Here is a 7,184-nt window from a genome sequence, read left to right on the forward strand (position 1 = left end):
CTACACTTTCTTCGAAACTTGAAATGCATTCCCTTTATTCACTCATCAAAGTTTTATATAGACATCATCTCTGATCGGAAAGTAACTTCCAAAGTAGAATGAATTATCCATAATGTGTGTATTTGTGTCTTTGATTAGCTAGTGAAGGTTGAAGATGTGTCTAATTCCTCCAGAGCCAATTTTAGATTGTAAAGTAGGCCTTCAGTAATGAACAAATCAACATAAAGTTGTTTCAGATGCTGCTTGATGGAATTCAGAAGTTGCCTCTGGGAAATACTTAAATTGCTTATTGTTTATTTTGTCAAATATATATGCCCTATGCAGTTCAGGCTGGCCTTGGGCTCACTACATAGCCCAGGCTGGCCTTGAATTTGCAGTAATCCTCCTGACTCAGCCTCTCAATTGCTGGGATTACAGATGTGTGCCATCATACCTGGCATTTATAGTGTTTAGAAGACATAGAAGTGGGAGCCAAAAACCGAAGTTCTCTAATTCTAGGTCAGCTGCCATCTATATAATTTTAGAAAACTATAGAATTCCATTTTCTGGCCTAATTCTCTATAGGATTAGAACATTCTACTAGATTCTCAGTCTGGAATGGAATTATAGTCTTAAATATTTTGGGTGAGAAAAATCTTTGTGACCCTCTAACAAAATGCTTACTAATTCCACAAAACCATATGCTATATGGATTTTTGTGGCTCAGTTACAAGTTTTAAGTATTTTAAACTAGGCATGGTGGTATGTGCTAGTAATCCCAACATACAGGGGCTGAAGTAGGAGGATCATTTGAGCCCAGGAGTTTGGGATTAGCCTGTAGAGCAGTGAGAGTGGGGAAAAAAAGACAAAGAAATACATGCTAAGTTTTTCCTTGACAGATTCCCCACAGGCTGAATTAATCATTTGCTAGGCATTCTAGTACTACTGTTTTTCCTGTGCATATTTTTTCCAAATGCTTATCATATTTAAAGGTACAATACGTAGTCAAATTTTGGTTGCCTTGTTAGTCTGTGCCTTTCAGAAAGAAAATTTATATTATTCATCCTTGTATCCTCAGTGCCTTGCTTTAGACTAGCGGTAACAGATACTTAATCATTTGTTGATGAACAAGTAAGAAAGGTTAAAAAAAAAGAAAGAAAGAAAAAGGTGGAATATGAATCAAGCTTTAACTGATGAGTGTTTCAGTAGGCAGAGAAGCAATAAAGAATGACTCAGGGGCATGATATGATTAAAACTTCTTTTGGGAAATTACTCTGATTTAATTTTATTATGCTAGAAACCATGATTATTTTGATGCAATAATTTGAAGGAAGTGACTCATGCTAGATTACAGTAGCCAATTGTTGAATTTTCAGGAATTTTGCAGGCCAGTTGCTAAAAAGTCATTAAAAATTAGATTCTATAAGATTACAATTAAATAAATTATATCACAAATAATGTAATAGCTGGGAATGGTGGCTCACACCTATAATCCCAATACTCAGGAGGCTGAAACAGGATTACCATGAGTTTGAGGCCAGCCTGGGCTACATAGTAAATTCAAGGGCAGCCTTGTACAGTGAGGTTGTCTCAAGAAACAAAACAAAACCTCCTAAAAACTAAAAAGTAATAATGTAATACTCAAAAATTGTCATTTCCAAATTTTTTTCTCTTTTCTTAGATTTCTTTTTTGTCTTTTAGGCTTTCACTATACAGTTTAGGCTGGTTTTAAATTCACTCTGTAGGGTCAGGGATTTAGCTCAGTAGCTCAAGTGCTTGCCTAATAAGTGTGAAGTCTTGAGTTCAATCCCCAGTACCAAAAAAAAAAAAAAAAGAAAAACTCACTTTGTAGCCCTTGAGCTAGAAGTAATTCTCCTGCCTCAGCCTCCCCAGTGCTGGGATTACAGGTGTGTGCCACCACACCTGGCTTTATTTATTTATGTATTATTTTTGAGATAAGATCTTTCTATGTAGTTAAGGTTGATCTTGAACTCACTATGTAGTTCAGGCTGACCTCGAATTCACAAAGCTCATTCTGCTTCAACCTTCCAAAGGCTGAGATTATAGGTGTGGTATTACTGCACCTGACCCAAATCATTTTGTTACATTTTAATACTATCTATTGTGTTTAGATTCTGTCTATTGTATGTTTATGGTAGAAATACTGACATGATTTGCTCCTATGCATCTCTTCCCAATGCGTATTCAATGATATAATCTTGGTAGCCTGAAATTATCCATGCTGGAAATATTTACACTGTGGAAATGGGCAAATGCTACAGATCAAGGCTTTTCTTCCTCCTTCCCCTTCAAAGCAATTGTGGTTAGACATTTACTACTACACCCTAAAAAGTTAAAAAGCAAACAAAAAGTTTGGAAAATAGAATTGGGAAATTTGCAGACAGTACAAAAAAAGAGCTGAAAGCATGAGAAAAAAAAAAGAGAGAATTTGAATTATTTAGATATTCCAAAATACAAATGACAGGGTGTTGAGAAAGAACAGAAAAGACAGAGTGAAGTTTGCTATAGTACAGATTTGTATGGATGTGGGAGCTATAATGAGTAATACAAGGTGGGTTAAAAAGTAATGCAAGAAGCCTTCTAGAACTGAAGGCAAGAGTGTCTAAACTAAAATGGTGGAAGAAAGAGAGAGGCAGTAAAAAAGGTGGTTTTCAAGCACAGTGAATGAAAACATGCTCAACAAGCTGTATAATTGTGCGTTTTTGAAATATCAGAGATAGAAGATTCTCATATCTTCTAGAAACAATAGCAAAAATAGGCTTATACACAAAGATAAAGTTATGTATAGAAATCGGAATTTCATCAGACTTCTCAACAAGTAACACTGGAAACTGCAAGACAATTCACAGTTCTAGGAAAAATAAATTCCTGGAATTATATCCCAGACAAGTTACCACATTAATTAATTGAGATTAAGTAAAGATATCTTACCTTCCATTATATGTTATGGGAAAATACAAAATTTTGAAACAAAATAATAAGAGAAAACAAGTTATATCATGTATAGGTACAAATTCTCTACGATGAATGTGACCTCTATGTATATCTAAAATGTACCAATGAAATCTCATTAAAAAATAAAAATAAGAGAATAAGAATAGTTAATACACTATATCATTATCTTTAAAGTAGTTATTCAGAGTACAAGATACAGACATAAAAGATTTTCTTACGAAAAAGAAACAAATAATAATATAAAACTTTATTTGCAATGACCTAAGAGAAACTAGTGGGGTTTTTTGTTTTTTTTGTAGACAGGTTCTCACTTTGTAGCACAAGCTGCTTTGACCTCCCATCCATCCTCCTGCCTCAACCTCCTGAGTACTGTGTTTACAGGCATGTGCCACCATGCCCACCATGAAACCAGTGATATTTTACCTACTTCTAATCTTTTCCAGAAGGCTGCTGAATGATGTGTTTCATCAAAATGAGGAAGAAAAACAAACATGATGTTTAGGGCGCAGGTGACTCACAAGAAGTAAAGAAAATTCCCAGGCCAATGATGAGGGGAAACCCCAGAATGACAGCTGTGCTGTTGGTTTCGTCAGCAACATTTAAAATCAGGATGGGAAGGCTATTTCCAAGAAAAACCAAAAATAGATGTATTAACTGATAGTTTAAATGGCGATATAGAATCATGGTAGTGCATTTTGGGCAAAAATTAATGATGTATTCATCTTTAGATAAGCACACAAAGCTTAAACAACAACAACAAAATCGTGACAGTAATTAACCCCAGAGGAAAAAAAATCTGACAATGGAGAAAATCTAATCACAGCATATTACACAGACCCACCATGAGATGTATTTTCAAACTTTAATCATATAAATTAAAACTTGTTTTACACCGCAGTTGTTCTGGTGGTTTGGGGAGAATGGGGGAGGATGAGTGTGTGTGTGTGTGTGTGCAGAGAAGGCACAGAGTTGGTGAGAGGCCAATAAGAGGATACCATTCTTAGGGGGAAAAAGACTCCACTCCCCTCCATGAAGATAAAATTTTCCTGAGGTCTCCGATCCTCTTTACACTGTTAAAGAACAGAAAAAGACAGGTCTGGAGGCAAAGGTTTCCTCTGGGCACCATCGTGCGGTTGTGACACCCCAGCCGTTTTAGAGGCAGTGCCGGAGTGGGGTGCAGCCCCTTGCAACCGCTAGGCGTGCACTGGGAACCCCACGGCGCCGGTGCCCACCCCACGCCCACGCGAGGCCAGGTCCTGCCTCCCACCGGGAACCGGAGCCCTGGAGAGTCCGACCACAGCGCGGTTAGGACAAGGCAGCCCTGCCGGGTGGGGCTGCCGGAGCCGGGTGTCCGCCGAGCCCGGCCGTAGCGGGGCCGCCGGAATCGCGCCCGCTGCCTGCCTCGGCGGCCCGCCTACGCCAGGACTGGCCTGCGGTGCTCCTCCCCGGCCCAGGCCCTCGGCCCCTGATCCTCACTCTCAGCCCAGAGCGCGGTCGGTAACCCTCGAGGAGCGAGCAGCGAGCAGCGAGGCCCGCGGGCGGGAAGCAGGCGGCTCAGCCCGGTGCATGGTCCCGGTCCCGGCGGCCACTCGCTGGAGCCCGCAGCACAGTGCCGGGTGTGGATCCGCGTGAGAGGAGGCCTGTCCTGCACCCGCGAGGAGTGGACCCGACAAGGCTTTCAACCTGGGCAGACAGGATGACCTGGAGCTAAACGCATAGCGGGCAGCGAGAGCTAAGCGGCCTTGGGCTACTTCGCAGTTAGGTCTGCCCACTGCGTCGGTTCTAAGGGGAATCTAGAAACGTGTCAGAAAGCTAGCAGAATCCACTGAAAAAGTTCCACGTGGTTGCACTGAAAAGTTACAGTTGGAGAGAGGGGATCAGCGGGGTAGGGAGATGAACGCTGTTTTTCTTTGCAAGCCTGGGACACTCTGTATTTTAAAACTAATGTAACGAAAATAAAATGTTTTAAAAGAACCGTTAGTGACCTTTGGTTACTCTAAGCCTTGATTTCCCAACAAGCCACCCACTTAACTGGCTGTGTGATCTCCGCCAAGTCACTTTAAGCTGTAAAGCCCGGTTTCACTCCCCTCTAAACAAGGGTAGTAGCACTCACCCAAAGAGCTGCTTGAGGGTTAGTGACAAGGTAGGCAAAGTGCGTTTGTCAGAGAATGTGATGGACCAACTAATTGTCCAGTGAACCCTAGGAATGAAGTTATTTTAAATGAGTAAGGGAGTTTGCGGCCAAAAGCGGCCTCTGGCCCACAATACCTGTGTGCTGAAGGGCTAGAGTGGATACGATCCAATTTGAATGTGTGTTTTTGAGCAGACTCAGGCTGTAAAGGAGAGAGTAATAAATAGAGCTGCTTGTGTGAACAACTTGAGGTCTTTTTATATGTTAATTTGTACCTGGACAGCACCCAGGTCCTGAAGGCTGAGGGTGAGAGGAGGGACAAAAGAGGACAAAATTTTCAAAAGAGAAGATGCTGTATGTATTATGAGCAACTTATTTCATCTTAGAAAAAGTGTTCTTCACATGAAAAATGGATCGCATGTCCCTTAAGGCAGAATCTTCTTTGGTGTTTAACAACATCTAAAAGAATAGCTGAGGTCACTTGCTGTGAAGTGTCAATCAGATGTTCAGGTAAAACAATTTTTCCTAGGAACACCCTAAGAGCCCTGAAAAGGTAATGGAGCTGAGGTGTGAACTGGAGTTTAACTCTGAAGCCTATTCTTTCATTTCGTTTTGTCTGTATCAAAATGGTTTACTTAAAAATAAATTACAAAAATAATACACCTCTATGATGTTAGTTATTCCCAGTATCACTTTCTAGAAGTAACATTGAACAATCCTCCAGGCTTAGTTACGCTTGCACACACATACACAGTATATTGTATAATATACTGTCCTGCAACTTGCCTTTTAAAATTTAACAATGCTTAACAGGCCTATTTCCATCCATTAAATATACACATTCCTCACACTCTCTAATAGTTGCACAGTATACCTTTCTATGGAGTACTGTAATTTATTTAAACTACTTTCCTCATAAGGAGTCTCAAAACTTCCGGGTTGTTTTTTCTTTGCTGTGACAAACATTGCTTCAGTGACCATCCTCCGTACATGTCTGTGCACTTTTGTCAGCATTTCTGCTGACAGATTTGTAGATGTTGGAATTGTTGGGCTTGAAGGCCTGCATATTTAAAATGTTGGTAGATACTGCCAAGCAGTACTCAAAATAAAGCTGGTGGTCTTCACTGTGTGCCCCACTGCTTCCCAAGCAAAGTGGTGAATACATTAGGAAATAGCTGGCTTGTTGGCTGTGGTGGCAGCTGTATGGAGCTTTAGTAGCCGTAGGGGTGGGCTACTAAAGGGAAGGAAAAGAGAAAGATTGTGACCAAGTCTTTTAAGCAGAAAGACCCTTTTCTTAGGTACTTTGTGTTTACCCAAGCCAGTAATATTCACTGAAACCTAGCTGGGGAACTTAGGTTTGTGGCTCTCTTGTGGTTAATAAATCCTCACTATTTAAAATAATACGGTATTTGAATTTCTAACAGTATATTACTTTTGTAATAATATAAATAAATGAATGATTGTTCAAAGAGACTAAGTAGTAACCTTTTGCTCTAAATCCAGTATTTCAAATTTGTTTGAGCAAGGTACATTCACATTGTAAAGGGATTCTAGCTTGCCATAGGACTGTGACCTTAAAGAGAAACCAAACAATACCAAAGAGAACATTTCTCCCTTGTGCTTCCTAATAAATATTCAAAGCTCTATGGGTCATTTGCCTTAGGCTTTAAAAGATATTTTGAATGTATCATTTGGCAGAAAATATAAAAAGAAAATACCTTCACTCTTCCACATGAAACAACTTCAAGTATATAAACTACTAAGAAGGTTATTTTAGTTTGGGTTTGAGGGTTGTAAAGAACGAGGACATCCTCTTAAGGACTGTAAGTGATTCGGCATTGACATACAGGACAAGGGGCATAGGCCATTAGGACATTTCCATTGCTAACAGCTCAAAATGGGGCCTCCACTGTAAGCCTGTGGATTTTCACTCCAGGGTGCTCCTACTACCATCATTCATTGGCTCAGTTTTCTCTCAGGGACTGTGTCCTCCTCTTGCCCTCTTACTCCTTATATCCTTTCTATAATTCAGTTTCTGCTGGTAGTTTTTGCCTCCTTAGCCAGGCACAGTGCCATGTGCTTGTAGTCCTAGCCACTT

At 40.2% G+C, this 7,184-nt stretch overlaps 1 long non-coding RNA gene across 1 annotated transcript; it reads right to left on the bottom strand.

Annotated features, from left to right (window-relative positions):
- Positions 1-3,803: 3,803 nt before the first annotated feature.
- LOC111756744 (uncharacterized) lies at positions 3,804-5,436 on the bottom strand. The gene is made up of 2 exons (XR_002791154.2): positions 4,432-5,436; positions 3,804-4,025 (listed from the first exon to the last, which is right to left on the bottom strand). It is a non-coding gene; the product is annotated as an uncharacterized LOC111756744 (long non-coding RNA).
- Between the last annotated feature and the right edge of the window lie 1,748 nt (positions 5,437-7,184).

The sequence above is a fragment of the Cavia porcellus genome, unplaced genomic scaffold (assembly GCF_034190915.1).
Source record: "Cavia porcellus strain 051 isolate PalLab524CR breed Dunkin Hartley unplaced genomic scaffold, mCavPor4.1 scaffold_6, whole genome shotgun sequence".
Lineage (NCBI taxonomy): Eukaryota > Metazoa > Chordata > Mammalia > Rodentia > Caviidae > Cavia > Cavia porcellus.